The sequence below is a fragment of the Eptesicus fuscus genome, chromosome 3 (assembly GCF_027574615.1).
Source record: "Eptesicus fuscus isolate TK198812 chromosome 3, DD_ASM_mEF_20220401, whole genome shotgun sequence".
NCBI lineage: Eukaryota > Metazoa > Chordata > Mammalia > Chiroptera > Vespertilionidae > Eptesicus > Eptesicus fuscus.
The window spans coordinates 8,847,294-8,863,305 of record NC_072475.1 but is presented as its reverse complement, the minus strand read 5'-3'; the positions used below and the strand labels follow the sequence as shown (position 1 = coordinate 8,863,305).

At 50.3% G+C, this 16,012-nt stretch overlaps 1 protein-coding gene across 1 annotated transcript in view; it reads right to left on the bottom strand.

The window, feature by feature from the left end:
- The window catches only part of ADARB1 (adenosine deaminase RNA specific B1), a 105,800-nt gene extending 96,812 nt beyond the window's left edge, over positions 1 to 8,988 (bottom strand). Inside the window, exon 1 of the mRNA XM_054713618.1 lies at positions 8,892 to 8,988. The gene's annotated coding sequence lies outside the window, so the exon portion shown is untranslated. The remainder of the gene's footprint in view (positions 1 to 8,891) is intronic.
- Between the last annotated feature and the right edge of the window lie 7,024 nt (positions 8,989 to 16,012).

The window sequence follows — 16,012 nt, the reverse complement described above, 5'->3', positions numbered from 1 at the left end:
GCCGCATTCTCTCCAATGTTTAAATCCTTTAAGCCTCCACAGTTGAATCACATATTTTTCATTTAATTTGGTTGCTTTTCTGAAACTTCCCAGAATTATTTAAAGTATTCTCATTTTTATCAAGATGTAGTTATAATTGTTACTTCTGAGTATTGTGGACGCTGTTACTACTTAAAAGAATATGTTTCAATTACCCATCACGTGAAAGGGGTTAAAATGATGGTGGTGGGACAGAGCCATTTTTTCAGGTTAATTTACTGTTTACAAGAGATTCATTTAATCTATTGCACTGTATAGTTTTAGAACAATTCTGAGTGTTCAGTGAATGTTTCTATTCTACAAAGGAAAGCATGGAACTTTGGAGGTAACAGACATATGGACATAAATACACTGAGTGGCCAGATTATTATGATCTCTGAACACATAATAATCTGGCAACTCAAAAAAATAAAAAATAATAACATATATATATTAGAGGCCTTGTGCATGAATTCGTGCATGGGTAGGGTCCGGCCAGCCTGGCTAGGGGGAGGGAACATGGGCAGTTGGCCGGTCTGCCTGCTGGTCGAACTCCTGGTCGAGGGAACAATTTGCATATTAGCCTTTTATTACATAGGATATACAATGAGTGGCCAGATTATTATGATCTCTGAACGCATAATAATCTGGCCACTCCGTATATGCCTGATGCACCAGCACAATGGGAGGGGGTGCTGAGGCAGAAAAGCACAAGTTTTCAGAGGCCAAGAGCCCCAATTTGGATTCCACCATTTACTACCAACATAAAAAGTAAGAAACAGGTATTCATTCATTCAACAAACATTGCTGAGTGTCTGCTATCTGCCAGGCATTGTTCTGTTCCCTAAGGACAGAGAGCAAGACCCATCTTCCTGGCAGGCTGATGGGAAGGTGGGAGGGAGATAGTAGGGACAGCAGGGCACACAGTGGATGAAGAGGTGAGGGTACAGAGGCGTGCAGCCCTGGAGACAGCTGAAGGGATGGCAGGAGAGGAGGGCCCTGGAAGGACTCTGATATGGGGGCAGTTACAAGCTTCTGAGCAAAAGGGTGACTGATCTGTCCTCCATTATGTCTCTGTTTTGGCTGCTGGTCAAGAACAGACAGGAGGAGAGGAGACCTGTGAGCAGGCAACTCAAGTGAGCCCGGCAAGACTCCTAATCAGTAAGAGCAGATGATGGTGATCCCACGTAAAGTGACCATCTAAGGTGAGCATGAGGAGCGAACTAGAATACACTGGTTCCACCACGCCTGACACAGAGTAAGAGCGTAATAAATGGAGCTATTGTCCAGCTCTCCCAGGAAGTTGCTGATCTGAAAAGCAGGGGTAATGAAACCTCCATGTAAGATTTGTGAGGACTCCCAATTAGTGCCTGTTGTACCAAATAGAGGTTTAAACTGTCTGTGTGTTTACAGATATGTATGTATCCTATAGACCACATATCGGTATAGATAAATATTCTGCACATCACACACTGGGAAGAACTGATTTGCAGATCCAAACAGAACCCAGTATAGAATGATAACGTCCATAACTGAAGCATCGCCCTCGGACCCGCTGGTCCTCAGCCAGCACAGCTCGGAGTCCTAAGGGCAGCCCCTCTCACTCCCTCCAGTCCCCTCCTCTCCAGACCTGACCCATCACCAGCCCTGCTGACTCGATCACAAGAAACTGCACTTTGCTCTCTGCTCTCCAGCTTCTCCACCTGCTCCCCTCACCCTCCTCATCCTTTTGCTTCAAACTTCCTGTGGTGCATGAGAGCCTGCACAGCCGGCCACACGTGTCTCTCAAAGTCACCTTCCACTGCACTCCCCATTAACGACGACTGGACAAAGGCTACTGGCCTCACCTCAGCTATTCCAACCAGCAGGGGTCCTGCAAGCTGTCCCTTCTGCCTGAAATGTCCTGTCTCCTCTCCTGACACGAGAGCGCCTTCAGTCCCTCGAAGAGCTCCTTCCAGCCTCAGCACAGCACCCTCTCCGGGAGGCCTTTCCGGAATGCCGGGGCGGCCCTCTGACGCCATCCATCTCAGCCCGTTTCTTCACTCATCCCACGGACATTAATTTTGAGGTTATATTATCTGCCTTTGTCCTTGCTTAGTCTCCCCCACTGGAATGTTGGCTCAACGAGGCAGAGAGCTCCTCCTTCCCTGTGTCTCTCCACAGGGACACAGAGAGAAGGCACTCGTGAAACCTGTCCACTGCGGGGCAGAGGGAAGAGAAAGTGTGCCCAGAGCGATGCAAACCCACTCTCCCACCACCCTCCCACCACCGACGATGGACTGAAGGCAAGGTCAAGGAAGGGCCTCCACATTGCATCACATCTGTGGAACCACAGAGAAACTGTAGTATTTCCAAACTCCCAACCTAAAAAATCAAATGACCACAAACAATGCAAACCGACATGCAAGGAAGGTATTTTATAATTTCAACAGACAGCTTGAAGTGAATGCTGCTGCCCCCTAGGTGCTCACTCATCCCTGGCCCAAAGCAGCGGCTCCTGTCCCCACCCTCCCCCACCCTGGGGGTGGGGGAGTTGTCCAGGATGTAACACTGGCATTTCCTGCCAGATCCTTAAGACAAATTAAGCACGAGTCTTGCTAGTCCTCTAAGCAGTACCAAATTTGGTGAGTAAAGGTGACAACGTCTAATTAAGTTAATACTGTTAGGGACACATGAATTTTTTTAATAAAAAAAAAATGCCATTTCCACATGTATCTTTCTGTAAGAGTGCCCCAAGGCATGTTGAACACCATAAACTAGATCCCAAATCCTAGAGCACAATGCCCAGCTTCCTGACTGAGCACACAGTATTTTCATTTTAGATCCTAAGTGAATCAAGCTGCCCAGGTGTTAGCAAAGTTCTGCCTGGCTCCTGGGGCTGGGTGTCCCTGCTCCTCTAGCCATGCCCTCTCACCTTCTCAAGGACTTTGCTCTGCAATTACCCTCTTTCCCAGCATCCTATATAATAAAAGGCTAATATGCAAATCAACCAAACCACAGAACGACTGGTCACTATGATGCGCACTGACCACCAGGGGGCAGATGCTCAACACTGGGCCTCTAGTATTATACATTGAGTGGCCAGATTATTATGATTTCTGAATGCATAATAATCTGGCCATTCAGTGTATATCCTATATAATAAAAGGCTAATATGCAAATTGTCCCCTCGACCAGGAGTTCGACCAGCAGGCAGGCCAGCCAACCGCCCATGTCCCCTCCCCCTGGCCAGGCTGGCCAGACCCCACCCATGCACGAATTCATGCACCGGGCTTCTAATATATATATATAGATATATACTGAGTGGCCAGATTATTATGCATTCAGAGATCATAATAATCTGGCCACTCAGTGTATATATGTCCTTTACTATGGGAGTGTTTCTATTAGCCCATAAACATTCTATAAACACTCTCATTTAAAAAATAAAATAACTCCCGAGTCCCCCCACCCACCCCCTCAGCTACTGTCCCAATACTCTGTCCCTTCTCAACCAAACTTGTAGAGTCCTCTCTACTGAATGTTGTTGCTTCCTCACTCCCATCCCCTCTCCCCACCACAAGGCCATCTGCCTCTCATCAAACCCAAGCAATCCTTCACTGAAAGGGCAGGAACTACCCAGCCCTCAGCCCGGTTCCAGGCCACTAAACCCTCCAGGTTTCCTCCTTCTTCTACAGACCCCTTTCAGTGGGTATTGCTAGATCCTCTCGTCTTGTGGACTCCTGGCCAAAGCCCCTAGGCTCAGTCCTCGTCCTGCTCTTCAGTCTCTACACCCACTGCCCAGTCTGTGGTTTCAAATACCTGAGATAAGCAAATCACGGCCACATTTACATATTCTTGAAGTCAACCTTAAATTATCCCAACACCTGCCCTCGGGTGACTAATCATAGAAGTAACAAGCAAAGTAAACCCTCTTTAGTCCTGTTGCTGAGGTACATTTTGGGCACTTTACATGAGCTCAGTTTACCCACCCAGCAACCCTAGGACACAGGCTGCTGGTCTTCCTCCTAATTCACGGGCAAGAAAACCAGAGCCCAGAAAGATTACACAGCCGGCTCAAAACCACACATCTGGCACGGGGTGGGATGAGGAGCCGCCTGCACGCCCCAGCTCTAGTCTGCGGGGACAGCTGAGGAGCTGCCTCCCAAGTGCGAAACTCCTGCTCCTCCTCGCTCCTCATCGCCACAGAGACTTCCCCACCTCACGACTGGCCAGCCAGCTGTGCCGACAACAACCCTGGGGTCGTTCTGGAATGCTCCTTCTCACAGTCTATGGGCCATCCTGATGGGCCCGCCTGCTAAACAGGCCACATTCCTCAGTGTAAGGGCGTGCCCCACATCCTAACCACCGGGGAAATGGAGTGCCTGGAATTGGAGGTGTGTCCCAAGGCTTTCAGCCGCCAGTCAGGGCAGCCGGTGGCGCAGTCAACTCCGCTGCTCCTCTTGGAGGTATGACAGGACGGCGTAACTGTCAGCGAGTCAGTCAGCAAGTCCCTTCAGGACCGGAAACCTTTCCTTCACACCTGGCAGTGAGTCCAAGGAAGCATGCAGACTTGCTGACTGGGCCTGGCAGCTGGGACGACACCCCGGGGACAGCAGTGCCGCCGTCTCAGAAACGCTCCGTGACAGCACAGTGGACAGCACCGTGGGCCGCGCGCGCGGCACCACAGCCAAGGCTGACTTGGAAGAACTGGATTCTAAACATGAAGACATTTAGAATTACTTTATTTTCACTTCACTCACATCTTCCTCTTTTATGGAAGCACAAGACTAGTCTGACTTGAAAAGACTGTACTTGCAGTGAGTCGAAGGAAAAGCGAAGCGATAAGAAAGCACGGGTCAGTCTCATTGGCAACACTTTCCTGCCAATAGCACGAACAGCAATGCTGCAACTTACCGATGGCGGCACTGGATCTGGCCACCTCTGCCCTGGTCTGAGCCTGCGTGGTCGGGGTCACGGGTACCCTGTTGTTCCTCTCCCGCCTGTGGCAGGCAGGTGGGAAGGGCCCTAGGGACAGATGCTCAGGGAGATCCTGCCTTTGCCACTTATCTGTGGCCTCTCTCTGCCTAGTTTTACCCACGGAAGACAAACAATAATGCCTACTTTTTGGACTTTATGAGAATTACATTAATTAGTATATGCAAAGGGCTTAAGCTCCTCACAAATGTTAGCTACGTAACAGCCAGAGCGATTCTTTATAAAGATAAATCGGATCATGTCACTCCCTCATTCAAAACTCTCGAAGTCAACTAGGAAGGAAGGGAGGGAAGGAAGGAAGAAGAGAAGCAGGGAGGAAGGCAGCCCCCTCAAGGCTTCCCATCACACTGAGGTAGGTGAACATCTAAATTCCTCACCTCAGCCCTCCGTGCCCTCCGTGCCCCAGGCGCACTTCCCGCCAGCGACCTCCCTGCTATCACCAGCGCAGTACAATCGCTTGGGCACAGAGCTTTGACTCCAGAGTTCCTGCTGCCTGAATGAGGCTGCCAGGGCAGCCAGCACCCAGCTCCCTCCATCCTTTGGGCCCCCTCTGAGATCCCACACACACTGCCCAGCCTGGCACTTAGGACGTTAGGTGGGGCTTAATGTTCCCTCCTTATAATGTGAACCCCATGAGGGCAGGAACTATTCTTGCTGTGCGAGCTCCCACGCCTCCCGTGTCCAGAACAATACCTGGTACATACCTGTGGGGTCACCCTGCAAGTGAGACAAAACCAGCGTAGAGGCCAGCAGAGCTTCACCGCACAGCCAATAAAAATACCAGGCGCCTCTGAGCTCCTTCCACCCCCTCCATCTTCATTCCATCACAGGGATGGGAACCCTGAAACCAAAGTGCCTTTTCTTTGTCCGCTCCTAGAACACCTTGCACAGGGACAGGGGGAGAAGATCAGCCAGCGCACTCACCGGACCACACAAAGAGGTGATGATACTCCTGGTCTGGGCCCAATCGTGAGCTCTGCAGCAAGGTCACGTGAAGACCTGCTGGTTCCTGCATGTCCCCTCTCCGCACTCCACATGAAAGGGACGTGGCCAAGAAAAGTCACTCAAGGAACAAGGAAATCATGATGACTCCAACGTACAATTTGTAAATGAAATTCTCACTACTGGCCTTTCCTACCTCACATATTATGAACATATTTTTAAAAGGAGTTTTGTTTTTTTAATCACCATTTCTATCACAAATTATAGATTTGGAAATTTGCATTTTAGAAAGTTAACACCAGAAAAAAAAAATCAAGTTTTCCAATAAAATTGGACCTCTCTAAGCGCTTTTCAGTTTCATGCTAAGACTGGTAAGTTTTCTTCAAGTTTTTAGTAAGTTGGTAAGTTCACCTATTAAACTGCAAAGTGTACGTTCTAGCGATCTTCTACCTATTTAAATAATATGCTTTGGTTCTAAGTACTGACAAGGCTTGTCACAACATTCAAGGGAATATAAGCCAGCTCTTATAGCTAAGGAATTTTGATGATTAATAAAAAGTGATTAGCAGGTTTTGCTTGCAGCTATGCATAAAACGTTCACTGCAGCACTGTCTGTTAGAGCAAACACTAAAAACGATATTAAAACATATATACGACTGTGTATACACTATTTTGACTATTGCGGGAAGAATACACAATCACAGCAGGTGGAGGAAACTGAGCTCCTGGGTATGGGGTGAGAGGAGGTTTCCTTGTCTTTTTGTACCTTTAGAATGCACTGTGCGCATGCTTATATTTTTTAAATCTGCACACACAAAAAATGCTAGGCATTTAAAAATTTATACTAAAATTATAAATTTTATTTTAAAACTGTAATGCTACAAAAGTGATTAATAAAACAAACTGCCAGCTTTTGAACTTTTTAAAATCTCTGCCTAGCTTGTCCTTCAGTGTGTCCCCTGCTGAAAAGAGGGAGGGCTTAGCACACAGCACAGTATGTCGTAAATATTATGGATAAGTATTTATCAAATGAATTACGTTTGTTTTACTCACTCACAGACAAATGTAAGCCTAAAGAATTTTCTTATTCCAAAAATCGAAAAGCAGTTGAACTGCTATTGCAACATGTAAATTCACAAAGGAACGAATTAGCCTGTGCGCCCAGAAGTTTTTTGCCGATGATGTCATTAGCTAATTCTCTCTTCACTCCCAGTACTGACTTCCTGGGCACATCGCACCTCAGGACACGCGTCATGCATTTCTCAGAGCTGGACCAGTTTTCTTTTCCCCACTGCCCCCTGCAGCAAGGCCTTCTCTCTTCCAACTATATCTCCAAATTTGTTGAGGATGCCGCTGAAGGCATTGTCTGGGGAACCCTCCAGTATCTAACAGGCATTACTCAAAGACAAGGCATTCCTTCCCAAGCCCGTGCTGAGTCCTTGGCCTCCACCTCGGGGCAGAATGGGGCACCCAGCTCAGAGCTCTCGTCACCCATTATCATGCCACCCACCGTCGTGGGTGCCCGTGAGAAAGGATCGTGCCCTCTGAAAGCCCTGCACAGAGGGGCAGCTAATTCTCTTACCCAGGGCAGAGCAGCATCACCAACCTTTTCTTCTCCCTGTCCTCTCCGGGAAACGCTCAGCAAGCAGAGGGGAAAGTAGTCTCCGCCCCAAAGGCATCGCCTGGGAACTGTTCTGAAGACAGCCCAGCGCTTTGGGAAATGCAGCTCCGGGTGGCATCTTTCAAAGGCATAATACACACGGGTGAATTTAAGAGGGAACGAAAATTCTTAACTATTTCTATTCCCAAAACCTAATGATCGGTTGATCACCTTCATGAGAGCACTAAGAGTCAAGAAGCAAGTTTGACATCAAGCCACTTTTCGTTGTAGGTACTTTGAGAATGGAAGGCTAACCATCATTGGTTTGGCTAAGGAGGTAATAAAATGCCTTTATCATACGTAAAACCAACACGGGTTGGCTAAAAATATGACCTGCGAACCAAAACGAAGTGGTGCGGGAGACGTCTCCCACGGCTAAGGCAAGGCTGGAATACATTTTAGGTTAACCAACACGTACATGGGGACTCCACTCGGACCCCTTCCCTGGTACCCCTCCACCGCCCGGTGATTTTCCTACTGCAGATGTGCACACGTCAGAAGTCACCTCGGGCCCCCAGACGCCCCAGATTGTTCCGGAGCGCTCCCGGCGTCCGGCACCGGCGGGAACTTCCCCACCGGGGCGCCCGCGGCGCAGGGCATCCCGCGGACACGGTGCCCTCTGAGCGCGCAGCCTGACCCCGGACTCGGCGTCCCCTCTCCGGGGGCCCTCTCTCCTCCCCGCGAAGCCGAGCATCCCCGCGGGGACACGGCGGACGCGGGCCAACCTCTGCGCAGTCTCGTCCTGGGGGCGCATCCTCATCCTGGGGCGCAGCCTTCTCCCGGGGACGCAGCCGCATCCCCGGGCGAAGGCTTCCCTCCTCGGGACAGAGAATCGGCGCGGACGCGGCGCTCCCAGGGTGGGGACGGGGCTGCCCCCGCTGCAGGCTCCCCTCCCCGGGAGCAGCTTCACCCCGGGCGCAGCCTCATCCAGGGATGTAGGCCCCCACCCCTCGGGCACCGCCGCATCCCAGGGCGCAGTCTCCCCTTCATTCCGGGGGCGCACCCTCGTCCCGAGGCGCAGTATCCCCTCCACCCCGGGCGCAGCCTCCTCTTTGGCGGCGCAGGGCATCCGCGCAGACCGGCGCCCCGGGAGGAGATCGGGCCGTCCGGGCGCAGCCTCCCTCCCCGGGCAGCCCGGCCCGCAGCCCCTCCGACCCCCCGCCGGTGGCACGGGGTCTCGCCAGAGCCCCACACCCGGCCCGGCCTCCCCACCTGCCCGGCGGCGCTTACAGAAACGCGGCTCCCGCGGCGGGTGTCCGCCGGCGGGGTCAGACCCTCGCCGCCCCCGCCTCACCTCAGCCGCCAGCCGCTCTCTGATCGGCGCGCCTCGCCCGGGCTCGCACCGCTCGGCCGCCCTGGGCTGCGGCGCGCGGGCCGTGGCCTGGCGCGGCCCCGAGCGCGCCCCCGTGCGGGCCTGACAGGGCCGCTGCCACAGCCTCGCCTCCGCCCCCGCCCTCGGCGCCGGCTCCGCCCCCCTGGCCCCGGCCGCGCGCACGCCGGGGGCGACGCCGTGACGTAGGACGTGCGCGGGCGCCGAGCCGAGCTCTGCTCTAGGTCCGAGGGCGACCCCCGAGCGCAAGCCGAGGCTGGGGCGGCGAGAGGGGTGCCCCACGGGGAGGAGGGTGGCCGGGGCGTGGGCAGGGGGCTCGGGACGGAGATCTCCGTAGGGCCCGCTGGGATCAGAAGTTCTAACGCATTCCGGCCGGTCCCCCTTCCCGAAAGCCCTGGGTGTGCTTTACGAAACCGAAAACGGGGTCCCCGAATTACAAGGGGGCTCCCCTGTTTCAGTGTAGCACTTTCAGTGACAGCAGAGGCACGTCCAAATTACCAAAGTTAAGGTGGTCCTTGGATTGGCTGGTTTTGACAGTAAAGGCGTTTGGAAGTCTTTTTACGGTACATGCAATAGACTTACTCCTGTATCTGGTATATGGTTAGACCTAGAAATGTGTACGTGCGACAAGCACATGTGGAAATGCACTTCTGAAGACCAGAATAACTCAAGACGGCAATTCTATTCAGACAGAAAATAAAGGTTAATAAGGAAAGACTATAGTTCTTGAACACGGGTCCTGAGAGCAGAGGAGTGGGTAATAAGGCATGAGCAGTTCATTTTTGTTTTGTCTTGGTGTTTTTTTTTTTTTTTGGTGATTTACTAGGACAACTCAAGGATGTCAACCTTAAAAATAAAATTGCCACTTACCTGACCAGGGAAAATGAGTTTATTGGGGAATACCAGAGGTGTTGCAGTTTGAGACTGCAAATTACCGGGAACAATAGGCAAGTCCAGAGAACAAAGGAGGATAGTGTTACTTTATAGAGAAAAAGGAGGAAGTTGGGAGGAGCAGTTATGAGCGAAAGTCCATTCAAGGAGAGCCAGAGGTCATGGTGCTGGTGGCTTCTCATTGGCTGAGTGTGGCGATCTTTCATTGGCTGGGCTGTTGCTGGGCCAGGAGAAAACCTTCCTCCTGCCTCTGTGGTAAAGTGTGCTTTTTTTAATTTTTATTTTTTTAATTATATTTTTAAAATATATTTTTATTAATTTCAGGGAAAGAGGGATAGAAACATCAATGATGAGAGAGCATCATTGATCATCTGCCTCCTCCATGCCCCACACTAGGGATCAAGCCTGTAACCCAGGCATGTGCCCTGACTGGGAATCGAACCATGACCTCCTGGTTCATAGGTCAACACTCAACCACTGAGATACGTGGCCGGGAAGTACAAGGTAGCTTCTTCCTGCTGGAGTCTGCAGATGTCAGTGAGTATGGTACATGAGAGCTCCCCCTTCAGAGCTTCCCCACCCTGATTTTAATGAGGTTTCCTTTATTCGTTTTTACAAGGGTTGGAGAGAGTGGGTAGGGCCTGGCTAGCCTGGTGCCGGGTGGGGGCAGTGGGGGCACAGGCTAGGCTCCAAAGTCAAGTCCAGCTGCAGCCAATTCTCAACTGAGGGGGCTTAGGCATCTCTCAGGAACCCTGCCTGTTTCCTCGTGTGTGAGATGGAGAAGAGGAGACACACACAGGTAGAGAGGCCAGTGTAGAGCCCGGGACGTGGTCAGCATGCCATCAGTGTTGGCTTCTCTTATTCAGGAGTCGTGTGACACTTGGACATGACAGAGAAGCTCAGTGCTCCGGAGCATAAATTAACCACAGGGGAAAGTGTTGCAACAGGCCAGTCACCTGCTTCAGGTTGCTCTCTGAGGGAAAGGAAAAACCTGTCTTTGCGGTCAGCCAGTGAACAAGCAAGCCCTTGACCCTGCCTGAGGGCCAACTGCCAGCTACTGTATCCAAGGGCCACTAGTTGACAAATAAGTAAAAATGAAGACGCCTGGGACATCCTCCGATGGGCCATGTGTCACCCACCATCAGCAGGCTGGCCGGGTTTTTCTCATGGTGGCAAAGCTCTGTGCACAGGGCTTTTCCAACCTCTGCACCATGATTACTAAGGTCTCATTGGCCCAGAGCAAGTTGCAAAGGGACACGTGACTCACAGGAGCCCATCCCTGTGGCCATCTTTGACTGGGCCTCATTTAGTGTTATTTTACCTCGGGGACTGCCCTTCGGTCGGAGCTGCAGGTGTGAATCTCATCTTCTCCCAGCAGCAGTGGCACGGGTGTGATGTGACCAGGCCCTACATGCTGGTGGCTTGTTACACCTCACCAGTGTCTGCTCTAAAGCTAATGCACCTGCTGAGGTGAGATGCTGATAGCTTAGATCAGGTGGTAACATGGAAGTGGAAAGAGTTAGGTGTTTTTGGAAACAGACTGAATAAGACTTAGTGATAGACTGTGTAGGAAGCGGTTATAGGGTTAAGCCTCAGACTGACCTGCTGGCAAAGTCACAAACAAGTCCCAGCTTGGAGGGCCCAGCCCTCTAAGTATAATTAAGCTTGATCTTGTAACTGCTCCCTAGATCTTTCCTGGGTAGCTAGTGGGCTGTGGGAGGGGCAGCAAGTGCTGCCAAAACAAGTGAAACTTACAACAACATTGTAGATTACCTGTTTGTCCCTGATCATAAATAAAGCCTCAGCTTTTCAGTCTGGATCTGTTCTGTGGCCTCAGCCAGGCACAGAAGATCCACCTAGACCCAGATTTTTGTCTTTGTCTATCATTTCTCCATCCTTCACCACCTCCCTCAGGCTCGCCGAACCCTTGGCTGTGCTGGCGCGGCACAAGACTGGGTGAAGGGGTGTAGAGAGGGAAGGATCAAGACTCGCCCAGTATTCTGGCTGCATGTGTTGGACGTGACATAATGAGGTGGGAGAAGAGTGAGAGACGACGGGGGAGAAGCCAGGAGAGTTTGTGATGCCCATCAGTATCCAATGGCTGTGTTAGGAAGAGAGCGGGATGTGAATGACTGGTGTCCAGGGAAGAGAAAGATGCTGGCGACGCACATTTGAGAGCCATGAAAATAGAAGCAATCACCTAAATAGGAGAGACAAAGAGGAGAACTTGGACCCAGGCCTGGAGAACACCAACCATTAGAGTGGAACACATGGGGAGCGAGCAGAAGAGAACAACAACCCAGGAAGGTGAAAGGGGCCCAGTGGGAAGGGGTGTTTCAAGAAGAAAAGATAAGTCAGTAAAATGATAGAAGTCCAAATAAAGTGGAGACAGAAAATCCATTGGATGTGGCAACACAGAGGTCATGGTGACTTTGATAAATTCTGTGGAGTGCTGGGGACAGGATTGCCTGAAAGAGAAAACTCCCCATCACATATTGTGAGGCTAACATAACCAAAGGGAAAAGACATATAGACCAACCACTCTCATAAACCTATATAAATCATTTAAAAAATCCTAAACAGAACATGAAGCAAACCAAAATCAAGTAATACATAAAATGATAACAAGAATATATGACCAAGTCGGGTTTACCCAAGAATATAATTCTGTTATAACACTTAAAAATCTATGAGTGTGAATCACTGCATCAGGAGATCAAAAAACACTAATCATCAACACATGCAAAAAAAAAGTTTTGAATGCAACCCAGCACCACACATGTTGAGAGAAACAAGCTCTTAGGAATGATCAAGGGTGCCTACAACCACCTAAAGCAAACACCAAACCAGTGGTGAAATGTGAGGAACATTCCCTTGAAATCGGGAACAGAAGAAGGATATTCAGAATTGCAATGGAGCCTAAACAACAGAGCACAGCACAGCAATGGGAAAAAAATGTATCAAGATAGGGAGGGGAAAAAAGAAAAAGTCACAGGTAATAGGATCACATATGCAGAAAATTAAAGATGATCTAGAGCTAATTTGTTAGATTTAATATAAACCTAGCAAGATTACTGAGTATAAAATCAACACACACACACACACACAACACACACACACACACAAACCAACTTCTACACATCAACAACAAACAACATGTAATTTAGAAAAATGATCCTGTTTACAATAGCAACAAAAATATGCGTTAAGAAGAATACATCTAACAAAAGAAGTGTATGATCATTAAGGAGAAAATATTTTTTTAAATGATTGAAATGGCTTGGGGGGGAGGGGTCAATTGGAGAAAAGGGAGACATATGTAAACTTTAGACAATCTATATATATAAAAGCCTAAGCAACTTTTATGCCAAATGACCAGAATGACCAGTCGACCAGTCGCTATGCACGCACTGACTACCAGGGGGCAGATGCTCAATGCAGGAGCTGCTCCCTGGTGTTTAGTGTGCTCCCACGGGGCAGGGGGAGCGGGGGTGCCGCACAGCCAGAAGCCGGGCTCACGGCTGGTGAGCACAGCTGCAAAGGCAGGAGCCTCTCCTGACTCTGCGGCAGCACTGCCAAGCAGCAGCGGCAGGTGTAGCCAGCCGGGATTAGCGCCAGCAGCGCAGCGCCCCACCCCGGCTTGGGCTCCTCCCTGGCCACCTGCCACTTGGTGCTCTGCTACATCCCCCAAGGGGTCCTGGATGACAAGAGAGAGCAGGCCAGGCTGAGGGACCCCCGCCCCCCCCCCCTGCACAAATTCGTGCACCGGGCCTCTAGTAAATGAAATAAAAGAAAAAGAAAAACTAAAGTATCCTAAAAAAAAAAAAAAAAAAAAAAAGATTGAGAGAGCAGAAGAAAGTAGAGACACATTATTTGAATAGATAAGAAGACCTCAGGGCCACAGATGTCACCTCTCCCTAAAATTACCTGTAGAGTCGATGGAATTCTGACAAACATTCCAACAGGAATTTTTATTCAAGTTGGCTGGATCTAAAATATATAACAGGAAGGCGAATGGCCCCGAAGAGCCAAGACACTCCCAAAGAAAACGAGGGCATGGGACTTGCACCAGCAAAATGGAGACCAGCTTTCAGTTGTAGTAAGTCAAGCCATTTGTTATTGGCTCAAGGATGGACACACTGACTAATGAAACAGCAGGAAGTGCGGAAACAGACCACACACCTTTCTGTATATGACAGACGAGGCGCTGCAGACCAGTAGGGAAGGGAACCGCTGCAGTACTGACGGCAGGGCACTTGTTTCTCCATTTGGGTGGGATGGGGGGGCGGGGGATGGAATTAGGTATGTACCTTACACCCTGCTCAGGACTCAGTCCAGATGAACTAAGGAAGACAAAACTTTTAAACTTTTAAAATATAGGTGAATATCTTTATGACCTTGGGGAAGGAAGATATCTTAATGGACAAAAAGTGCTAACTGTGCCGCGCCAGCACAGCCAAGGGTTCGGCGAGCCTGAGGGAGGGCTGGTGAAGGATGAAGAAAAAGACAGACAGAGAGAATAAGCTGGGTCTAGGTGGATCTTCTGTGTCTGGCTGAGGCCACAGAACAGATGCAGACTGCAAAGCTGATGCTTTATTTATAGTCAGGGGTAAACAAGGTAATTTACAATGTTCTTGTAAGTTTCACTTGTTTTGGCAGCACTTGCTGCCCTTCCCACAGCCCATTAGCTACCCAGGAAAGATCTAGGGAGCAGTCACAAGATCAAGCCTAATTATGTTTAGAGGGCTGTGCCCTCCAAGCTGGGACTTGTTTACGACTTTGCCAGCAGGTCAGTCCGAGGCTTAACCCTATAACCGCTCCCTACAGCTAACCATGTGAAGTAAGACTGATAAATTTGATCATATTAAACTTAAGAACATCTGTTTATTATAAGACTAGAGGCCCAGTGCATGATTGAATCATGCACGTGTAGGGTCCCCTACACACTTTCACTTTTCGCGGTGGAGCTGGGTGCCTGTCCGCTGGTGCACCAGGCCTTTCAGAAGCCTCCGCCGAGCCGGCTCAGCGGAAGCTTCTGAAAGGCCTGGTGCACCAGCAGACAGGCACCCAGCTCCCCCATTTTTGATGGTCCGCGGCCGCTGAGGGGGGCTACCCTGCTGTTGAGAGGCACAGGGGGCGGGACTCCCGCCCCCTACGCCTCTCAACGGCCGCTGAGGGGGGCTGCCGCGGACACCTGGCTACCCTGCCGTTGAGAGGCGCAGCTGGGTGTCCAAGGCAGGCCCCCTCAGCGGCCGCGGATCTGGCCGTTGAGAAGCACAGGGGGCCGGAGCCCCACCCCCTGTGCCTCTCAACAGCAGGGTAGCCCCCCTCAGTGGCAGCAGATCCGTGCCTCTCAATGGCCGGATAGGCCACCCGGAGTCCCGCCCCCCAGCCTCCCGCCACCCAATCGTGGGCGTAGCGGAGTGATGATAATTTACATGTTACTCTATTATTAGATAAGATGCATTAATGTAAAAATTCACACAACGAACAGGGAGAAGATATTGGCAATCCATGTAACTGTCAAAGGATTTGTATCCAGGATATGTGAAGAACTGCTAGTATGTACCCAGTTAGAAAAGGCAAACAACTTCATGAAAGATGGACCAAAGACTTGAACAGCAGAGGAAACATGAGTGGCCAATGAGCACATGAAAAGATGTTCAACCTCATCAGTAACGGGAATTGCAGGTTCGGATCTCAGTACCACTATTTTACACCCGGTAGCGGGTTGGTAAAATCTAAAAGACCGACAGCATCAAGTGTTGGAGAGGTTGTGGGTCGCCAGAATCCTTCAACGTTGCCAGCGGGAGCGTCATTTGCAACCACTTTGGGAAACACTTGTCTCATAAAATTGAATATTTGTGTACCTCACTAGCCAAGGATCTCTCTCCTAAGCATGCACCTGGGAAAAATACTTCCGCGTGTGGTCAGGAGGCAGGCCGCAGCCGTGTGTATGGCCGTGTTCACAATATCCCACTACCCATTTACTGGGAAAGAGGAAACGCGTCAGGGTAAATCCACGCACTGTACACGTTGTGAAATGGTGACTGACAGCCAATGACTCAACTGTGGCAACGCCCAACAGGGGTGAGTCTTGAAAGTAAGATTTTGGCTGAAACACAGGCCATTTGGTAGAGCCTAGAAACAAGGAAAAGTGAGCACAGGAAAGAAGGCTTAGGCACACATACACA